The sequence below is a fragment of the Callithrix jacchus genome, chromosome 16 (assembly GCF_049354715.1).
Source record: "Callithrix jacchus isolate 240 chromosome 16, calJac240_pri, whole genome shotgun sequence".
Lineage (NCBI taxonomy): Eukaryota > Metazoa > Chordata > Mammalia > Primates > Cebidae > Callithrix > Callithrix jacchus.
In genome coordinates this window covers 22,279,252-22,302,154 of record NC_133517.1, presented here as the reverse complement: position 1 = coordinate 22,302,154, position 22,903 = coordinate 22,279,252, and the positions used below count along the sequence as shown (strand labels likewise).

General features: G+C 37.9%; 2 long non-coding RNA genes across 2 annotated transcripts in view; both read left to right on the top strand.

Annotated features, from left to right (window-relative positions):
• Nucleotides 1–22,903, top strand: part of LOC108588642 (uncharacterized) — a 228,808-nt gene that overhangs the window by 4,354 nt on the left and 201,551 nt on the right. The gene's annotated exons all lie outside the window — the stretch shown is intronic.
• On the top strand, nt 4,141–7,330 carry LOC144579704 (uncharacterized). The gene is made up of 2 exons (XR_013527869.1): nt 4,141–4,304; nt 5,440–7,330. It is a non-coding gene; the product is annotated as an uncharacterized LOC144579704 (long non-coding RNA).

The window sequence follows — 22,903 nt, the reverse complement described above, 5'->3', positions numbered from 1 at the left end:
ATTTTTACTGATTTGTAATTTTAATTCGGAAGTACTTAAAGGAAAAATTTAACTTTGAAAATTTCTTAATCATAGACAAAACTTGTATTTATGTATTTCAGTTGTAGTGAGAAACCTATACTAAAAGTTTATTATTTATTTTAAAGAGGAACAAAGAAGATATAGCATTTTGTATAGTTAATGTAGAAGCAGATAGAAAAATGACCAAACACTGTACGTTTGCCTACAAAGAACTTTGGATTTTAGGATAGTAAAAATTATGGTAGACTTTTGGAACTGATTTAAGTTGTTTTACTCTCTGTTGTAAGGTGAAAATGCTGTGATACCTTTCCTCAGGCCTCAAAAGGGTCATGGCTGCCGGATATAGTGGCTCATGCCTATAATCCCAGCACTTTGGGAGGCTGATGTCGGCAGATCGCCTGAGGTCAGGAGTTTGAGACCAGCCTAGCCAACATGGCAAAACCCTGTGTCTATTAAAAACACAAAAATTAGCCAGGCGTGTGGCAGGTGCCTGTAATCCCAGCTACTCAGGAGGCTGAGGCAGGAGAATCACTTGAACCTGGGAGGTTGGAGGTTGCAGTGAGCCAAGCATTCCAGCCTGGGTGACAGAGCGAGACTCCATCTCACAAATAAAAGGGAAGGGCTAGTGTCATGGCTGACATTTCTATAAGGAAAGACAGGTTAACAAGAGAAAAGCAAGGTAAATTTATTCAGTTGAAGTTTTGTGTGACATGGAAGCCTTCACAATGAAGACCCAAAGACCCAAGGGAAAACTCCATTTGTATGCTTAGATTCAATGAAGAGTGGACAACCATGTAAAAATGGGATTGGACAAAAAGGAAGTAATCTAATGTAATAGATTGAAGGGGAACCACTCAGCAAGTCCTGTCTATTTGGATTCTTCTTGGCCTCTCTGTGTGGCATTCCTTCCTACTGGGTGTAGAACAGGGCTGCTTCTGGAATAAGGGTTTTATGACTTACTATCAGACAGGGTAGACCAGATAATTTCTCTATGGCCAGCTCTTATGCAGAAAGGCAATGGAAGTTGAGAGAAATATGTTTAGTTTCTATGACCCACTGTAGGGAAGAGGTATTCTGATTTCTGTGGCCAGCCTTAGGGTAGAAGGGGGTCTGGGAAGCAGGAAAGCAGGAGAAGACCACACAGAGACTTTGTTTCTGGGGCCATTCCAGTATCCTTTAGCTCAAAGTACTCAGCATGCCAAAGCACCTTACTTTGGGAAATTAAGTTCTGAGCTCCAATGCTGTAAAAGACACATGGTTTTTATTTTCCAAAAATTGTTAGATGCAGTTTTTTGCATTTGCCACAATCTTCCTACCACTTGTAAGATAAGTAAGCACCACTAGCTGATAGTTTTTATTCATAAAACATCATCATATCCTAAGAGAATGAGATTGATATTTAGTCTTTAGATTTTACTTCTATAAGGAGATCAATTATGTGGATGAAAGACTGATATAAAATGGAAAGCTGAATTTTCAGAATTTTAAGGATATTTGCACTCAAATTAATAACAAAATTTAGATGTGCTTATTAATCTATCATTTTAATTACATTTTAATTTGTGACATTAAAGTTATAATGAGTAAAAAATCCTTTTGGGTTTTTATTAATCAGCAACACCTGAACAGTTTTTATAAATTGCTTTAGAGTACATTTACCCCAGGTGAGGCAACTGAGTCCAGAATACCTTTCCCCTAAGGAAAGCAACCTTGTTGCCATGCAGCCTTCAGTTTGCCTTTGTAGTCATAGACCATGTATGAAATATCAGTCCTTTCTAAATGAATTAACTGCCAATCAAATTTTTCTTTTAAACCTCCCACTAGAGCAATATTAAGAATACACAGGGAAGTTATGAAGTTGTGACTATGCCTAATAAACATGACTTTCTGGCTCTTCTTAACCATGATTTCTAAACATTATTAACCCATTATTTTTTAGAACACATCTATGAAAAGTGAAAACACATGGATAGAAATATCAAAACTCTGGCCACATATGTGGTCAATTCTGTAGCCTATACTTTTCTTTTTCTAAGTGTTTTTACTTGCCAAAGGAAGACAACAAAGGAAAGAACCTCTTAGTGGCAAGTAGGTGTCACTGTGTACTTGTCAGTCTCTGAGAGTGCACCACAGTCTTGTTAGCTCCCAGGCTGCTTGGGGATCCAGAAGATCCAGTTGCTTGTAGTGTAGGTGATTTTCCCCAGGCCTAAATAGGACTTATTATTTAGAATGTATAAATAATGTTCCTGGCATTTCCTAATATTTATTTTCCTTGCTGCATTATCCATAATACTGTGAATTTTTAGTTGAGGAAGCTGACTTCTTACGGTGTATCTGGGTTTTCTTCCCTGGAAAACCTCTGAATTTCAAAGGAAACAAAGTTTAGGTCGCAAGTTTCCCCTTATTTATCCTGAAAATGAAGAGTTTTGAAGAGGTTGGCTTTACAGTTCATCTCTATGATCCTTTTCTTTTGTTTCAAACCTACATCCTTCAGGCACTCCAATGTTGTTATCTTATAAAGTGCTTTCTTTCCTAGTTGTTGTTTAAAGTTTTTGACCAGTATATCTCATTTTACAAACCTCTCCCTCTTTCTGAGTCACTGATCTCATTTCCTAGGCTGATTGTATGATTTCACTTAGTGAAACAGCTTTCTGTGTGCACAAGAAGACTGTGACTGTACAAATGTCAAACAGTTTTTAATTATGGGGATTAATCACAATAAAATCTGATTATTGTGTTTTATAGCTTATTTGTGATTCTTTTCTTTTTTCCTTGCTTACTATTAAAGAGAATTGGCAGGATATGGTCCATTTTATTGTTGTTAGTTGTTCTGGAAAAATGTCATAGAGAAGATAGAAGATATATTTATAAAATGTTTATTTTTATAAAGTTGAATCTGAGAATGGAAAGATTTTGGATTGACAATCTCTTTTCTAGCTCAAGATCTAGAACTGATGATGTCCTTCGATTGTTACAGTTACAGAAAAGCTTCAAAATTAACTTCTCCACATAATAAAATTGGGACAGGTTTGTGCTTCCTAGTTTCATGTTGCTTCAGAGAAAGTTAGTGAGGAAATTTTAATACAAGGAAGGTAAAGTAAAACAAAAACAAAACATTACTAGTATGTTTAGTAATTATTATTCTGAGTATGAGTCTTGGTGATTTTTGGCCTGATTACCTGGGGACAAATTCCCTAAGGGATCATCACCCCACCTGAAAATGGGCTAACATGATTTCTTAGTTTTAGAGTTCTATGAGTTGGAGATTAGTTTGTCAAGCACACTTTTGCAAAGAACTCTACAGGGGTAGTCAGGAGACTAGCTCTGGCTCCATCTCTGTCACTCCGTTTTGTATATGGCTTTGGCCAGTCACTTTACCTCTTTATGAGTTTCCTTATGTATGAAGTGAGCTTCACCAGCTTCTCTCTATGCCTCTTCCAGCTCCATATAGCAGCTTGTGCCTTTGTTAAGATGGCCTCAGGAGAACAGGGTGGGTGATGGTGAAGCATAGACTTGAAGTCAGATGTTTGTAATTGGGGTTCCGTGGGTGAGCTTCAGAGGAACATGAATCCTTTGACGTTTTGTGCAAATGTGTGCATGCATGTGTATTTTTATGAATAGAAGATTTTTTTTTTCCCCATCAGATTCTCAAAGGCATCTGTGACTCTCTATCTCTTCTTCACAAGGTTAGGAACTACTATATTTTAGGAAAGGAGATAAAGGAAGGCTGGAGGGAGTAACTGATGAAGCCTTTATGAAAGAAGAGGATCTTGAGTTGGTTTTCAGCCTGACTTTGAATAGATAGGAGAAGGAAAGGAGCATTCCAATAGATGGTAACAATATGAATAAAGGCATGTAGCCAATATTTATAGCAAGTATAATATGTCATGCACTGATTATAAGTCCTCACAATGGGCCTAAGAGGTAGATGTTATCAATATCCTCATCTTATAGATGAGAAGACTGAAGGTCATAAAGATTAAGTTACTGAGTTACTATGTAATTAATAGTTGGTAGAATCAGGATTTGAACCTTTGCAGTCCAATTTCAGAGTCCACACATGTAAGCACTACATCATAAAGCTTCTTCTCTTTGGTTCACTAGCAATTTGGTTTGCCCAGAATAGATGGTTTGTGTTGGGGACAGGTAAGAAATAAGCTTGGCAAATGGGCAGGATGGTGCCAAATGTGGTGCAACTTAAGGATCAAGAAGAATTTCAATTTGATGCTATAGGGAACAGGGAGTCATGGAAGTTTTAGACCAATGAAGACATAACTACAATGGTATTTTCTTAACTTTATTATTTAAATCTTCCATGTTCTTACTAATTTTGTGTTTTCCTTATCTATCAGTTACTTGAAAGATGTGTTGAAATCTACTTTGATTATACATTTCCATTGTATATTTGATGCTCTAATTGTAAAATCATAGCATTTTGAATTGCTGAAGCTTCCTTTTGTCTTTTTATCGTAATATAGCGACCATCTTTATTCTTAAAAATGCTCTCAATGACACTATAGCTATGTTGTTCTTGGTTAGTGTGTACCTGGTACATCTTTTTCATTTTTTATTTCCAACCTCTTTGCATCCTTTTGCTTTAGCTATGTCTCTTTAAGCAATATATATCCGAATTTTGTTGTTGATTTGTTTTTTATATCAAATCTGCCACTATCTGACTTTTAATTAATACAGTTAGATTATATTTATTATAATTACTGATGTATTGAATTTATTTCTATCTCATTTTGTGCTATCTACCTGGACTTTTCTGTTTCTATTTTTCATCTGCTCCTGCATTGTAATAGCTCACTTGAGTTTTCTTTTACATTTTAACCTTACTTCCTGGTAGTCTGAAAATTGAACACTCTATTTTTATCCTTCTGGAGTGACCCTTCAGGTGTTAACAGCATAGTTGACTTGAATTTAAACAACTTTACCCTCCTCCTATCAAATTTATGAATTTTTGAATGCTTTAACTCTGATGGCACTCTTTTTCATACACACTGCTATTTTCCTGAGTTTTAGTTCCATCTTGATTTTATGCACTACAGATTAATCATCTTAAAAACACTATTTTATATAGTGAAATTTGGCCATATGGTTATGTATTTCTTTGTACCAGTCCTTACATCTTAGCCCTTTCTTTTGGGTTCATTTTCCTTCTTCCTGAAATACATCTTTTAGTAGTTTTGTTGGTCAGGGTCAGTTAGTAGTAAACACTTGTAGTCTTTGTTTCTATGGCTTTATTTCACCTTCACTGTTGAATGGTAAGCTGGCTGGATTTGAAATCCAAACTGCAAGTTATTTTTTCTTTTTTTTCAGTTCGTTGAGGTCATTATCCCATTATCTTTTGTTTTGTTTTCTTGCTGCTATTGCTGCTATTAAGAAATCTGTCAGTTGAATTGTCATTCCATGTAGATAACTCCTGTGTTAGATGCAGAGATGTGCTTCCCAGATCCCTCGTCCAGGAGGAACTTCCTGTCCAGATGGGGAGGACTGCGACCATCACACAGCCTCTACCTGTCAGCTCTTTTGAGGTCTGTCTCAACTGCAGAGAGCTGCTTCCCCTGGAATCATGTTCTATGGAATACCTGCCTTCTGTGACTGAGCATGGCAGGGATAGACAGGCCTGGCCAGCCACTTCAGCCCAGTGCAGGGCACTCTGAAGGGTCATTCTTTCCTCTGAGCTCCCTGCTGGATTAGATGAGGCCTTGTCAGACCACATCACAGACCACATCATTTATCCCTCTGCTCAGACCTCCTTCCACCTTTTCCTCTCCTGGGAGTTGATCTCTAATAAACATTTTGTACCCCAAACTCTGTCTCATTGTCTATGTACTTCTCTTTTCTCTGTGGCTTCATCCAAGGTCTTCGTGTTCTGTGGTTTCACCAAAATAGTTCTGAACGTGGATTTCTTTGTATTCACCATACTCAGGATTTCTCTTTTCTGAATTAGAGGGTTTATGTCTTTCACTAACATTATTAGTCTTTCTCATTTTGAATATTTCCGCTGCTATTTCTTTTTTCTTTTGCTTGAATATAAATAAATATATTAGGCCTCTGTTTTGCTATGTCTCTGTGTGCCATCTTCAGTGTACTTCCTCAGGTCAGTTTCCCAGTTCACCAATTTTCCCTTCATATTTATATTAACTGCTTTGTAAATTATCTATTGAGAGCCAGGTACAGTGGCTCATACCTGTAATCCCAGTGCTTTGGGAGACTGAGATGAGAGGATAGCTTGAGGCCAGGAGTTTGAGACCACTCTAGGCAGCATAGTGAGAACTCATCTCTTAAAAACAAAACAAAGCAAAAACAAAATTAGGTTGGTGCAAAAGTTATTACAGTTTTAATTTAATTTCTAAAAATTAGCCAAGTGTGGTGACATGTGCCTGTAGTCCCAGCTATCAGGAGTCTGAGGCAGGAGTATTGCTTGAGCCCAGGAGTTCAAGTCCACAGTGAGCTATGATTCTCCAGCTTGGGTGACAGAGTTTGACCCTGCCTCTAAAGTAAAGAAATAAATAATCTATTGAATTTTTAATGAACATGCTATACTTTCGATTTGTAAAAATTCTAATTGTTTTGTTTTCAAGTCTGTTCTTTTCACATGGTATCTTGGGCTTTTTTCATATTTAAAGTTTGTCTTTTAGGTCTTTACTTAGAACATTTATTTTATGGTTTCCATCTGTTAGCTCTATTATCTAAAGATCCTGAGGACCTAGTATTGCTTTTGTTGTGTCTGTTGATTGATTTTCCATGTGTTTGGTAATTTTGAATTATGTATTTGTTTTTGGCAAGGCTTTATCTGTGGGAATCCTGTGTAATCTGGATTGAGGGCATGTCCTCTCAGAGAAGTTTTGAATTTGCCTCATCATTAGCTGGAAACCTTTTTTAAAAATTATAGAAGCTTTTAGGTTATTTGGATTATATATAAACCCCAAACACACATGAGAAGGAGCCCATAGCAAGATCGAGTTAAAACATTTTTAAAATTAATTTTTATGGGTTACGTGAGATATTTTGATACAGGCATGCAATGCATAATAATCACATCAGGGTAATGGGGTATCATCTCAAGCATAGGTAAAATATTTTTTTCCACACCTGATCCAGGTTATGTCATTCAAGCTTCTTAATGGTAGTTTCCTTCCATTACTGGTTGGATTAAGTTTCCTGTTTACTCTTTGATCTAGGCCCTTCATGATTCCTGGTTTATTTGGGGATCTTGTTTCTAATTTCTCACCTCATGTGGCCTGAGGTCTTTTCCCTTGAGCAGTAAAATCCAAATCCCTAGGTGTTGGAGACCAGCAACCATACTTTCCACCCTCCCAGGACTGCTGTAACATCCACTCCAGTTTTTAAGTTCTTTCTTTGCTTTTGGTCTCTGAAACTATCATTTCCTTTCATGAAAGCTCAACTATAAATTCAAAATTATGTTTGTCTTATTTTATGCAACATTTTTGACATTTGCCATTACACTCCAGCCTGGGCAATGGAGCAAGACTGTATCTCTAAAATAATAATAATAGTGATTTTTAAAACACAAACAAAATTAAAAAAAGAAGAGGAACTTTGAACATACACACTTATAGAAGGAAGATGGTGCGAAGACATGGAGAAGACAGCCATTTGTAAGCCAAGGAATGAGGCCTGGAGCAGATCCTTCCTTCATGGTTCTTATAAGGAACCAACCCTGCTGACAGCTTGATTTTGGATTTCTAGACTCTAGAATATAAGAAAATACATTTATATTATAAGAAAGTACCCTTCTCCCTCCCTTCTTCCCTCCTTTCTTCCCTCCCTTCTTCCCTCCCTTCTTCCCGCCCCCCTTCCCTTCCCTTCCCTTCCCACCCCTTCCCTTCCCACCCCTCCCCTCCCCTCCCCTCCCCTCCCCTCCCCTCCCCTCCCCTTCCCTTCTTTCCCTTCCCTTCCTTCTTTTTGAGTCTGAGTCTCATTCTGTCACCCAGGCTGAAGTGCAATGGCATGATTTCGGCTCACTGCAACCTCTGCCTCCCAGATTCAAGTGATTCTTCTGACTTAGCCTTCTGAGTAGCTGGGATTACAGGGGCATGCCACCATGCCCAACTAATTTTAGTAGAGATGGGGTTTCATCATGTTTTTCAGGCTGGCCTCGAACTTCTGACCTCAAGTGATCTGCCCACCTCAGCCTCCTAAAGTGCTGGGATTACAGGGGTGAGCCACTGTGCCTGGCCTAATTTCTATTGTTTAAGCCACCCAGTGTGTGGTTAGGGCAGCCCTAACAAACTACTACACTAACCAACATATTTAAATTGTATAGACTTCATTTTTCTCATCTGTAAACTGAAGGAAAATTACATTATCTTTCTCATCCTATTGTAAAGGATTAAATATGATAATGTATGCACCATGTCTGGCACATAGAAAGTATTTGTTACATGTTGGCTTTTATTATTAGTATTGAACTTGGTATATTGAATGTGGTTGTTACATCCTTTAAATAGCAGATTGGCTTATCTGTTATTTTACTATTCTGGAGGTGTCTTCAGGCATTCACATTTCCTTCATTTTAAGTTATCAAAATTTCAGCTGAATAGAATTGGAGTTTTAAAATTTATAGTTCAAACTATTCTCTAAAAATATCTCATATGCAAATGATCCCAACCAGATTGTGGTATTCAAAAATAGTCAAAAGGCCATTAGCTTAACTCCATGGAAGTCCATATAGAGAAGACCTGAAATAGAATGTGAATTATTGTTGAAGTCTTTCAGAAGGGAGTTTAAAGAAGTAAAGGTGGTTGTAGATTATTTGAATAAAATACATTAGAAAACTACATATCCCATAAAATACACTACATTCTTATGCAGGAAAAATATTAAACCTGCTTAGCCAAATAACCTTTTAAAGATAAAAAGACTTATTCGTTTACTTTGCTCAAAGTTTTCTTTGCAATAGCTGATAATGTCACAGAGCTCTTAGTGCATAAGATAGGAAAATAGCAGAAAACCTAGGGGAAGAGTACTTTAGAATAAAGCGCTAAAAGGATCAGTGGGAAGGATTGAAATCTCTAGAAATGAATGCTTTAGGAAAGAATCACATGCACTTTTCCCCCCAGTTTACTCTAATTGTGCAAGGCTTCCTTCATTAGAGAGTGAATTCGACTCTTCTTTAATCATGAATGTTGAAGGTTGGGCTAGAAGAATCTTTCCTAATGGTGGGATATAATTTAATGTTTGTGACAAAACAAGAGTCTAATTAATTTACCAATTTCAGGCATTGTTAGAAAAGTGTTGCAAACTGTAAACTTTCTGTTAGGTAATAATACTAACTTGTTTCCCACACAGCATCATTGGAAAGGCTATCAATTGGGGTTCTGAGTCATTTGTATCAAAGAGCCAGCCTCTTAGTCTGGAGTTTTCCACTCTCCAGTGTGAGGAAGGGAGGAGAGTATAAAGGAGATGTTAATAGGGATGGTACATGTGAAATGTTCGAAGATTTGGAAGCAATCCTAGATTATATTTAAGAAACAATCTGGCTTTTTTCTTTAGAAAATATTTCACTATACAAGCAATGTATAGCATATGCTTTTGAAAAATTCAGGCAGTATAGAAGCATGGAATTCCTTATCATTTTATCTCTTCTTGAGATTTTGACTTCCCCTTCTCAGAGATAAAAATTGTTACCCTTTGATAGATTTACATTCATATCTAAGAAAGTACACACACATATAGTTTAGAAAACATATATAGGATAATACTTTTTAAATGTTTTTCCTGTGATTTGCTTTCTCCTACCCCTTAACAATAAATATTAATTAGGTTTGGGTAGGTTGTATTGCAGTAACAAATTGATGACAAAATTTCAGTAGTTTTAACACAATTAAAATGTATTTCTCATTCATATTTTATGGAGGTTGGGGAGCATCTCTGCTTCACAGAGTTATTCAGGGTCCTAGGCTTTTGGAGTTTTAAATTTTTTTTTTTTTTTGAGACGGAGTCTAGGTGTGTTGCCCAGACTGGAGTGCAGTGGTGTGATACTGGCTCACTGCAACCTCCACCTCCTGGGTTCAAGCGATTCTCCTGCCTCAGCCTCCTGAGTCGCTGGGATTACAGGCACTTGCCACCACGCCCAGCTAATTTTTCTATTTTTAGTAGAGATGGGGTTTCACTGTGTTGGGCAGGCTGTTTTGAACTCCTGACCTTGTGATCCGCCCACCTTGGCCTCCCAAAGTTCTGAGATTACAAGCGTGAGCCACTGTGCCCAGCTCTGGAGTTTTCACTTTTAAAAACTGCATGCTCCTTGGTTGCTGTCATAGGAGAGGTGCAACTGCAGAGAAGGATGTGTGCTTTTTGCTGTTTCAGCCCAGAAATGACACATGTTACTTTTTCTCTAAGCCTATTGGCCAGAACTAATCATGTGGACTTGCTTACATGCAAGGGGTATTAGAAACAGGAGTAAATACAACATTTGGCAAGGATTATGATCTCTGACAGTGTCTTACAGCTATCTCAGTATCGGTATGCTTAAATCTACTAAATTTAAAAATAACTGCATTGCATTCTATAATGTGAATGCATTATAATTTAGTTAACTATCTCTGTTGATAGACATTAGAGTCATTCTCATTCTTACACTGTTGCCATGAACATATTTGCATATACTGTACATCTTTGTACATCTTTGGGAGATACCTGAGTAATAGAATACTGGGATTAAAGGGTACTCCATATTTAGTTTTGATGAACACTCCAACATTATTATCCAAAAGGACCTTATCATGTGATACCACCTTACTCCTGCAATAATGGCCATAATAATAATAATAATAATAGATGCTGGTGTGGATGTGGTGAAAAGGGAACACTTTTACACTATTGGTGGGAATGTAAACTGGTACAATCGCTATGGAAAACAATGTGGAGATTCCTTGAAGAACTAAAAGTAGATCTACCATTTGACCAGTAATCCCACTCCTGGGTATCTACTCAGAGGAAAAGAAGTCATGTGGAAAAGATACTTGCATGTGCATGTTTATAGCAGTACAATTCATAATTGTAAAATCATGGAACCAGCCCAAATGCCCATCAATCAACAAGTGGATAAAGAAAATGCAGTATATATATATACTGTAGAATACTACTCAGCCATAAAAAGGAAGGAAATAATGGCATTTGCAGCAATCTGGATGGAATTAGAGACCATTATTCTAAGTGAAGTAACTCAGGGATGGAAAACCACACATCGTTAAGTTATCACTCATAAGTGGGAACTAAGCTATGAGGATGCAAAGGCCTAAGAATGATACAATGGACTTTGGAGACTCAGGGGAAAGAGTGGGAGGGGATGAGGGACAAAAAACTACACATTGGGTACAGGGTACACTGCTCGAGTGATGGGTGCAGAAAAAATCGCAGAAATCACCACTAAAGAACTTATTCATGTAGCCAAACACCATCTGTTCCGCCCAAACCTATTGAAATAAAAAATAAAAACCTGAAAAAAACCCAAAAGGACTGTATCAGTATACACTCTTGCCAACTTTGGATATTATCAATGTTTTACATTTTTTGCCTGTGCTGTGGATAAAAAATGGAACCTTGGCTGGGCAGTGTGGCTCATGCCTGTAATCCTGGCACTTTGGGAGGCCAAGGGAGGAGGATCGCTTGGACCAGGAGTTGGAGCCCAGCCTGGGCAACATAGGGAGACCCTGTCTCTACACAAAATTAAAAAAAAAATTAACTGGACTTGGTGGCACATGCCTGTGGTCCCAGCTACTTGAGAGGCTGAGGTGGGAGCATTGCCTGAGCCTGAAAGGTGGAGGTTGCAGTGAGCCATGATTGTGCCACTGTATTCTAGCCTGGGCAACAGAGAGAGAGAGGCTCTGTCTCAAAAAAAATCTCATGTGTTTTTAATTGTAGTTTTCTGATTACTAGTGAAATTAACATCTTGCAATATGTTTATATTCTATAAGTCTGTATTCTTTGACTATTTTTCATTTTCTTCCTCTTTTCCTATTGGTTTATAGGAGCTCTTTATGACATAGTACACACACACACACACACACACACACACATTTCCAGTTTGTGGATTACTTTTTACCTTTATAGTAGTCTTTTATGGACAGCAGTTCTTAATTATAATATAGTCTGGCTGGGTGTGGTGGCTCATGCCTGTAATCCCAGCACTTTGGGAGGCCAAGGTAGGTGGATCATTTGAGGACAGGAGTTCGAGATCAGCCTGGCCAACATGGTGAAACCCCGCCTCTGCTAAAACTACAAAAATTAGCCAGGTGTGGTGGCACACTCCTGTAATCCCAGCTACTCGGGAGGCTGAGGCAGGAGAATGGATTGAACCTGGGAGGAGGAGGTTGCAGTGAACTGAGATTGTGCCATTGTATGTGCCTGGGGGACAGATTGAGACCCTGTATAAAAAAAATTATAATATAGTCACATTTGTGTAAAGTAACTTTTTATTAGTGATTTTTGTGTCTTATATAATATTCTCTACTCTGAGATCATAAATATATTATTCTATTTTTCTTAGAAAATGTCTTAAGTTTTGTCTTTTATACATGAATATATCTAGAATTGATTTTTCTATTTGGTATAAAATAGGGATTCCATTTTTTTCCTCACCACTGTATTAACAAGGAATAGGGATCCAATTTTAATATTTCTTTATAGTCATTGCAGCACTATTTATTTAAAAGTCCATTCTTTCCTCCAATAACTTGTAGTGCCACCTTCGTCATATATCATTTTAACATATACAAAGTTCTGTTTCTTAGTTTTCTATGCTGTTTCATTATTTTGTCTATTCCTGCATCAATGCCAATACTGTCGTAATTCTATAACTTCCTAATAAGTCTTGCTATCAGCAGGGAAAATGCTGTTTAATTCTTCTTATTAAAAATGACTTTAATCTTGTACTTTTGTTCTTTGACACATATTTTAGAGTTGGTTTAAGTTCCTGAAAAAACAATGGTGAGATTTTATTGGGATATCTGTTAATTCGGGGAGAAGTCATGACATCTCAAAATTATTGAATCTTTCTATATATTAACAGGTTATATTTCTCCATTTATTTAGGCTTTCTTTAATGTCTTAATAATTCTCCATAAAGGCATTGCATGGCTTTTTTCAGATTTGCTTCTAGGTACCCTGGATATTTTTTTCTATTATAAATGATATCTTTTAATAGGCTATGTTTTTAAGTGTTAATGGTGTGAAAAAGTACAATTGATTTTGAATATTGATTTTACATTCATCTACCTTGCTAAACTCTCTTATTAAGTATAATAATTTATTTGTACTTATTTTGTACAAAATAATATTATCTGTGAATAATGATATTTTTGGTTTTTCCTTTCCAAACCTTATATGCTTTAATTTTCATATCTTACCACACTTGATAAAACCAACAGTGTAAAGTTCAATGGATGCATAATGGTAAGTGTCTTTGCCTTATTTCCGACTTTCAGAGGCATCCTTAAAGAAGAATCCTTCTATCATGTTTCACCATTGGTTTGTAGTAGATGACCTGTATAGGGTGAGGAAATTCTATTCAACTCCTAGTTTGCAGAGATTTTTTTTTATGACAAATAGTTGTTGAATGCTATGCAAACTTTCCTGTGTTAATGAAAACTACTATATGGGTTTCTCTTTTAATCTGTTAATGTGGTAAATTATACATTTCATAAATTTTGCATCCTGGGATAAACCTGGCTTAATCACAATGTGTTATCATATATAAATGCCGCTCGATTTGGTTTGCTAACCTTTGGTTTGCATCTCTGCATCTATGTTCATGGGTAGAATGGGCCTGTAATTTTTTCTTCTTGTATTGTCCTTGTCTAGATTGGATATTAATCTAGACAAGTGCATTGGATGAGAGGGGGAGTAGTCCTCTTTTTCTGAAAGAAGTGAAATTCCTATCACATTGGAATATCTGGTTACTTGAAAGTTTGATAGAATTCATATAAAATCTAGGCTTGGTATTTACTATGAATAAATCTTAATGTTCTGATGCCATTTTCAAAGATGAAGTTATTTGATTTGTTTTCAAAACAACATAGATAAAATATATTTTTCTAATAATTTGTCTATTCTAACTTTTCAAATCAGTTGGCATAAAATTTTTATAATAGTCTCTTCTAAAAAGCTTCTCTTTACCTATAGTTATAGCCACCATTTCATTCCTTATATCATTTTGCCATTTGTATTTTTTTCTTGATCAATCTTACCAGAGGATCTTCTGTCTTATTGGTTGCAAAAAAACACTTTTTGGCATAATTGATACTCTCCATTATATCCTTCTTTTCTATCTTATTTATTCCTTTTATTAATTTTCTCTCAACCTAGATGTTTTGGTTATTCTTTGTTTTAAAATTCTACATGTTTGCCTTCAGTTCACTAATTTTCAGACTTTGTTTTTTTAAATATGTAAGTATTTAAGGTTATACCTTCCGTTTGAATACTACTTTCACTGCTTCCTACATATCTTGATTTATGGTATTCAGTTCTCTGTATATTCATGTTTGTGTGTATATGTATGCATGTATTTATTAAGAGACAGGCTCTTCCTCTGTTACAAAAGGTGGAGTGCAGTGGCACAGTCATAGCTCACTGTAGCCTTGATCTCTCAGGCTCAAATGATTCTCCTACCTCAACCTCCTGAGTAGCCGAGATACGTGTGGATCACCATGCTCAACTAATTTTTTGTTTTTGTTTTATGTGGAGTTGGGGTCTCACTTTTTTGCCCAGGCTGGTCTTGAACTCCTGGGCTCGAGTGATCCTCCTGCTTTGGTCTCTCAAAGTGCTGGAATTACAGGCCTGAGCCACTGCACCCAGCCTATTTTTTAAAAATTTAACTTCTTTGTCTATATTTTAGGTATGTTTCTTGTAAGTTGCATGTACCTGGATTTTTAAAAATTTACCTGACAGTCTCTATCTTTTAAGCAGAAAATTTAACCCTTTAATATTCATTGGAATTTAGGATATATTTGACTTTGTTTGAAATGTCTTTATGCTTGTCATGCTTGTCTCCTTTATCTCTTTATTTATTTTAAATGATAGTTTGTGTTTATTCTCTCATTTTTTCTCTCTCTAATTGTTTAGAAATTAGACACTGTTTTTCTTTTCTTCTCAAAGTTTTCAAAAAAAATTTTTTAAAGACAGAGTCTTACTCTGTTGGCCAGGCTGGAGTTCAGTGGTGCAATTGCCACTCACTGCAACCTCTGTCTTCTGAGTTCAAGCGATTCTCCTTAGCCTCCTGAGTATCTGGGATAACAGGTGCACACAATGGTGCCAGGCTAATTTTTGTATTTTTAATAGAGAGGAGGTTTCACTATGTTGGCCAGGCTGGTCTTGAACTCCTCCTGACCTCAGGTGATCCACCCACCTTGGCCTCCCAAAGTGCTGGGATTACAGGCTTGAGCCACCACACATAGCCTGGATTTTTTCCATTTATATATAACTTAATGAAGTCTAAGATTAGTCAATATCTTTTTTTTCTTTCTTTCTTTCTTTTTTTTCTGGATGTAAGTCAAACCTGTGAGTTCAAGGATTAGTCAATATCTTAACACTGCCTACTGAATATTAGAAGCTACTGAACATTGATTATCCTCCTTCAAATTATTTACTATTGTTGGCCAGTATTTTAGTTTTATCTTTTTCCTCCAAATTAGACATCATTATTTTTGCAGATACTATGTTTCAATTTATCAGTTTGATTAGATATTTACCAATATTTTTGCTAAATTTTCAGTCTTGTCTTTTAAAAGTTCTTTTGCTCAGAAGTTACATGACTCAAAAAAAATATTTTGGGTTTGTTTTCTTTCTTCCTGAAGTACAATTCTTACAAAATTCCTTCGTTAAGTTCTGCTGATGGCAAACTCTTGCGGTTTTTGTTTATCTGAAGATGTCTTTAGTTTAGTTAATGAAAGATAGTTTAGTTGAACGTGCAAGTTTAGACTGACAATTCTCTCAGCACTTTGAAGAGTGTTTTGCCCTATTTCTGCTCTTCAGAAGTATGCTGTTTTTCTTATATTATATAAATATAATATCACTATGCATTTAGATATAACTGCATATTTTACTAGATTCATTGATCTCCATTGTTTCTGTATACTTTATATTCTTCTACAATGAATTTATTATTTAGATTTAATTTCCTTTTGATTGAAGTGTTCTGCCTTGAGTGATTTCCCCAGAAAAAGGTGTATGGTTGGTGGAAACTCTGAGTCCTTTTATGTTTGAAAATGCTCTTCTTTGATTTCTTTTTTTTTTTTTTTTTTTGAGACGGAGTTTCGCTCCTGTTACCCAGGCTGGAGTGCAATGGCGCGATCTCGGCTCACTGCAGCCTCCGCCTCCTGGGTTCAGGCAATTCTCCTGCCTCAGCCTCCTGAGTAGCTGGGATTACAGGCACGCGCCACCGTGCCCAGCTAATTTTTTGTATTTTTAGTAGAGACGGGGTTTCACCATGTTGATCAGGATGGTCTTGATCTCTTGACCTCGTGATCCACCCGCCTCGGCCTCCTAAAGTGCTGGGATTACAGGCGTGAGCCACCGCGCCCGGACTCTTTTTTGATTTCTTATGTGGTTTGACCCTGCCACTGCTGAGGTGGTTGTTTTCTGTCCTTAAATATATCACTATTAAGACACCACACCAGACCCATGACTGCAAGTTATTCAGAGCTTCTTACTTGCTCAGGCACAGTCAAAGTAAGGGAAGCTGGTCGGGGTGGGTACCCACCAATAAGAGGGTTCTTTGATTTCACTATACATGATATTCTGGCTAGGCATACACTTCTTGGATCATAATTTTCTTCTTTCAAAAGTCTCTAAATAGTATTTTTTTTCCCTTCAGGATTCTAACACTATCAATGAGAAATATGATACCAGTTCTGATTCTTTTTCCTTTTTAAGTAACCTGAAACCTGATGTCTCTCTCTAGAAGTTTGTATGAATTTTTCTTCATTTGTGGAGTTCAAATATTTCAGCAGAATTTGTCTAAATAACTGTAATTTTTCATTCATACTGTCTGGTACTTAGTATGCCCCTGCTATTTGAAATGTCAAGAGCCTTTTTTTCAGCTTGGAGAAGGAAAAGAAAGGAAAGGAAAACTTTTTTTCCTTTTTCTCTTCTCTCTGAAATGGTTTTATTTTCATTTGCATACTAGGCTTCTTGAAACTGTCTTCTATATATTTTTTTTACTAATGATTTTCTTTCTTTTTTTGTTTTTGTGACAGAGTCTTGCCGAGGCTGGAATGCAGTGGCACGATCTCAGTTCACTGCAACCTCTACCTTCCAGTGACCCCACCTCACCCTCCTGAGCAGCTGAGACTATAGGCATGAGCTACCAATGAAGGCTAATTTTTGTATTTTTGTAGAGATAGGATTTTGCCATGTTGCCCAGGCTGGTCTCAAACTCCTGGGCTTAAGAGATCTGCCCACCTCAGCCTCCCAAAGTGCTGGGATTACAGACGTGAGCCACCACACCCGACCTTATTTCCTTTTATTTGTATTTTTCTCTCTGCTGTAAGATATTTTCTCCATTTCATCTTGTTGATTGTCTAGCTCACTACTGTAGGTCACTAGTTTTCAGCAGCAGTAGTATTTTTTGGGGGGGTGGTGGGGGTAGGTATTCTGTTTGGTTTTTAAATTCAGAAGTAATGTTTATATTTTATTTTGCCAAAACATGTTTCATCCCCTTAAATGAATCTACTCAAGAATTGTCATTACATTTTTATTAACATTCTCCCCAGGTGTTCCTTCATCAAATTTACCTCAGCAGGATCCACCTGTTTGTTATGTTCTACAATCATGTCAGCTGGTAGCGGCTGGATCCCATCTGGAGTCAGATTTGGGGTGTTTTTGAGCAGCGTGATCTTTCCCCTTAGTGCTGCAGAGGTTCAATGGTCTGTCTTTCGGTTTTCCCGCAGACAATCCCAGCATTGCCCGAGGTTTCGGCAGAGAAACCAGTTTTCTCTGCAGCAGCCAAGTCCTCTTAGAGTAAACAAGACAGCAGAAGAGTTCGTTACTGGCTGCTCTGCTCAATGTAATCCCAGCACTTTGGGAGGCCGAGGTGGGTGGATCACTGGGTCAAAAGATCGAGACCATCCTGGTCAACATGGTGAAACCCCCGTCTCTACTAAAAATACAAAAAATTAGCTGGGCATGGTGACGCATGCCTGTAATCCCAGCTACTCAGGAGGCTGAGGCAGAATTGCCTGAACCCAGGAGGCGGAGGTTGCGGTGAGCCGAGATATCGCGCCATTGCACTCCAGCCTGGGTAACAAGAGCGAAACTCCTTCTCAAAAAAAAAAAAAAAAAAAGAAAATAAATGTCTCTCAGATATGGGTAGGATTGCTTCTGTCTTTAATTATCACACACACACACACACACACACACACACACACATTCTTCCCTCATTGGTTGTTTATTTTGCTTGTTAAATGATGATGAATGAAACATGATATGTGTAAGCATTCATAATTCAGCCCAAACCGACATTTCGGAAGCTGGAACGGGGCCACCCTTTTTAGCTTCTTCTCCATAAGCAGAGTGTTTCATAAGTTCTGAATTATTCTTCTGTTTCCTGAATATATATTTTTTGATTTTCAGATATTTTTGGTCAGAAAATGGGAGAAATAAGAGAATATTAGAAATGTGGATACAGATGATGTCACCCCAAAATCTGTTTCCCAAATACATTTTTTTAAAACAAACAAGGAAACTGAGTCTTGCTTAGGATCACAGAGGTAGTTTTAGTTAAAATTAGAATATGACGGAATACAAATCTTAACAGGAAGGAGTAAGACTGGGAGAACTGTGTTGACTGGGAAGTCTTGCCAATGAGATACAGTAATAGAGGCAGGTACTTAAGGAGAATTGTTTATTCATTAATTGATTCATTCATTCATTGATTCATCAAGTTTGTGAGTCTGAACTTTACAAGATCAATTGGGAGGTGATAGAATTGAAATGCATGAGGGATATTTTAAACAGAGAGCATCCTCACCAAATATCAGAAATATGAAATTGCATACTGTGTTTGAAAAATAGAATTATTCAGAGCTGCTAGGTCATTTAGAGGGATAGCTGGAGATGAGGCTGTGATCAAGTGGGGCCAGATTGTAGAGGGATTTGCATGTCATGCTTTGCTCTGTGTTTATTCAGCCAACAACTACTGAGGGCCTACTGTGTGCCAACGAGCCATGCTGGGCACTGGGAATATAGGAGTGAGAAAGGCAGCATTCTTGTTCTCCAGGAGCTGTAGGCATTAAGGAACTCATATAATTCAGTAAGTAAGCCTGTAGGTGGATAGATATTTCACTGAAGTGGCAGTCCAGAGGAAGGAGCCTGGAAGCAGGAAGTCCATAGAGAAGCCAGTTGCCTTAGTGCAAGGGAGGAATGATGTGAGCCTGGACTATAGGAGAAAGATGGCAGTTGGCAGAGAAGATGTAATCAAGAGACATGCATGGGCCAGGGAGAAGGTCAAGGAGGCTGGACCTGGAGAGGGAGGTCAGCCAGCAGCTTCTAGCTGCATCCATCTTACTCTGGCCTAAAGATGGTGGTGGTGATGCCGCAGCTCAGCTCTTCTTTTTGCTTCTTCTGAGTTCTTGAAGAGACAGAGCATCTAACTGCCCATCTTGCTCCTCATAGCTTGAAGTATCACATTATTTCTAGTAAACATGGGCTGTGGCTGGAGGCTGTTGTCTCATGTCAGCTAGGTTAGAGTTCATAAAAATTGACTTACTGGAAATACTCCTGTATGGGAATTAAATTATTTTCTAAATTTTTATTATAGTAGTTAGATATCCGATAATTCACAGAATTGCCTCAAAGGGATATCTAACTACTATGCAGGCATTAAAGAGCTGATAGAATGCAGTAAGTAAGCCTATAGATGGATGGACATTTCACTGAAGTGGCATCAAGGAGAGGAGCCTGGAAGCAGAAATCCAGAGAGGAGCCTGGCTGCCTTAGTGCAAAGATGCTGTTGTAAAAATAATTGCTAAATAAGGCAATATTGCACCCTTGAATTAAGTATATATTTAATATATATGTACACAATAGTTTGAAATATTTAAAGACTATTACTTTTTGTTTTCTTCATTGTCTTTTTTTGAGATGGAGTCTCACTCACTCTGTCACCTAGGCTGGAGTACAATGGTATGATCTCGGCTCATTGCAACCTCTATTTCCTGGGTTCAAGCGATTCTCCTGCCTCAGTCTCCTAGGTAGCTGGGATTACAGGCATGCACCACCAAGCCCAGCTAATTTTCATATTTTTAGTAGAGAGGGGCTTTCACCATGTTGGTCAGGCTGGTCTCAAACTCCTGACTTTAAGTGATCTGCCCACCTCAGCCTCCCAAAGTGCTGGGATTACAGGCATAAGCCACTGCGCCCAGGTCCTCATTTTTTTTTTTTTTTTTGAGACTGAGTCTTGCCCTGTCACCCAGACCAGAGTGCAATGGCATGATCTTGGCTCATTGCAGCCTCCACCTCACAGGTTCAAACGATTCTCCTGTCTCAGCCTCTGGAGTAGCTGGGATTACAGGTGCCTGCCACCAGGCCCAGCTAATTTTTGTATTTTTAGTGGAGACAGGGTTTCACCATGTTGGCCAAGCTGGTCTTGAACTCCTGACCTCGTGATCTGCCTGCCTTGGCCTCTCAAAGTGCTGGGATTACAGGCATGAGCCACCTTGCTGGGCCCTCATTGTCTTTTAACAGCTGTGCTACTAAAGGAGAAATGGCAAATTCCATTTTACCAAAGAGTATTTTACCAAATATCCTTTCCCCTCTCTTTCCCTCCTCTTGGTACCTTGTTTAAAGCTGTTTTCTTACAATATGTATCAAAAGGGTTTATTCCCTTGACAATATATTTAATAACAGACAATTTAGCAGATACTATCAATACCTTCTGAATCTCAATTTCTCAGTTTCTTCTAAGAAAATAAATGTTAAGAACATTTTGTTACATTATATTTTTCTCCCTGTTTACAGCTCCCATGTTAGCTGTAGATAGAAACTGCAGTTTTTCTGCTAAGCCTCCATGACAGCATCTCATGCTATTTGCAGCCTTGAAAATGGATATATGATGAGGTATCTTAATTTTTTCCCTTTTTGAGCTTGCATCAGTCATGAGCCAACAAATGCTTGGTAAATGCCGAATGCAATAGAGCACAGGTGCCATAGGGAGACAATAAAATGACTGCATTGCAGGGACTGTTAATCTGACCGGAAAGACAAAATGCTACCTTGGGAAGGCGTCTATTATGAAAAGTGTGGCAGAACTTTCCAGACATTGTAATATACATCGACATATGTATTTAATCTCTTCCTGTCATACTCCCATATTGGTCCCAATGTTCTTCTTTGGCCACATATGGCCTACTTATCACGTGTAGAAAAAGAAGGGCAACTACCTGCCTCAATATTTTGGGAATAAGACCCAGTGCCTCCCAGCAGGAAACAAGATCTGATGAAGTACCATCAAAATAAAGTGAAAGGCAGAAATTGCAAAGGATACCTCAATCCTTATGCAGTCCTTTCTGATACACTTAGTAGTAACCAGTGGGAAATTAAAAAAAAAAAGATATAATTTGCAAGCTTGCTGCCTGCCAAGAAGGAGTTGTACGCTTAGGTATTTAATTAGAAAATGCCAGTGTTTTCTTACTTGGCGATGCTGCTGTCTTCTGGTTTGCAGGTCCCTTGGAAACCAGGTCCTCTGACTACAGTCTTTGGTTAGCCTCAGCTATGCTGTTCTTCCACCAGCTCCAGTGACAAGGCCAAAGCCTGGGCCTAGAGAGTTCCCAGGGAGTCATCAGAGCCTGTACTTTTTGACTCTGCACCATTTGTCCTTCCCGCTCCTGGCTCCTGTCCTCTCTGAGCTACAAAAGTCAGATCAGAGCCCGTTTTAGAGATGCTCTGGGCCAGTGACCTCAGGCTTGGGCTCTCTCAAAACCATGTAATCATGGTGCCTCATGATCTCTAATTGCTGCTCTGGACTCTCAGTCCCTGTGCTCTTTTGTGAAATTTTGGTGCAACCCATGTATCAAATTGATTAATATTTTCTATGACTACGTTATAAAAGCATAACGTGGTATCATTTTAAAATGTAAGACACATGACAAGTTACTACTATAGTTTAAAATATAAATCTTCTGTTCCACTAAAGTCAGAAATAGTTAAAATTTTGGGAAAAAAAAGCTCTAGAGATTCCACACATTTGGGCTTTATGATTTAAAAAATGGAGCAAATGCTTTCTAAATATTCTCTCCTACCAGAGGCTCCATGGCATGGCATGCTGAGTCAAGTGGCTTTCTTTTCTTTTTTGTTCGTGATATAGTAGATTGGCAATGTAGTTCCAGAGTCTTAAACCTGTAAGAACAATGGATCTAGGTAGGAACGGTTAAGGCCAATACCAAAAGGGCCAGGCAAGAAATGTACATGAACAAAGCCAGATGAGGCCCAGCTAACAAGAGCATGGGGGAGACCCCACCCTGACTACCCACGCTGACGCGACTGCTTACTGCCAAGCAGAAGCACCAGCCACAACGGCTATACCTTCTGAGTATTTGCAGAGATCCTTGGGTTTATGGCTTCTCTGATCCCAAAATTTTGAAAGTATTATTTAGTAACTGTGGGCTAATCTGAGCCTAAAAATAATTACCTAAAGAACCTGTTAAGTGTATTTATGCAATCTCCTGGAAATAGCATTTCCTTGAAGGAGAACCTGTGTAATCATTTCAAGTGCCTGGTGTGTTTCTCTGAGTAACCAATTACTTCGTGAGGACTTTCCAACTCATCAAACTGTAGTATAGTTTCATGTGCTCTTAAACCTCATCAGCAAGCAAAAAATAGTAAAAGAAAAACAAGTCAACATTAGAAAGGACTTCAA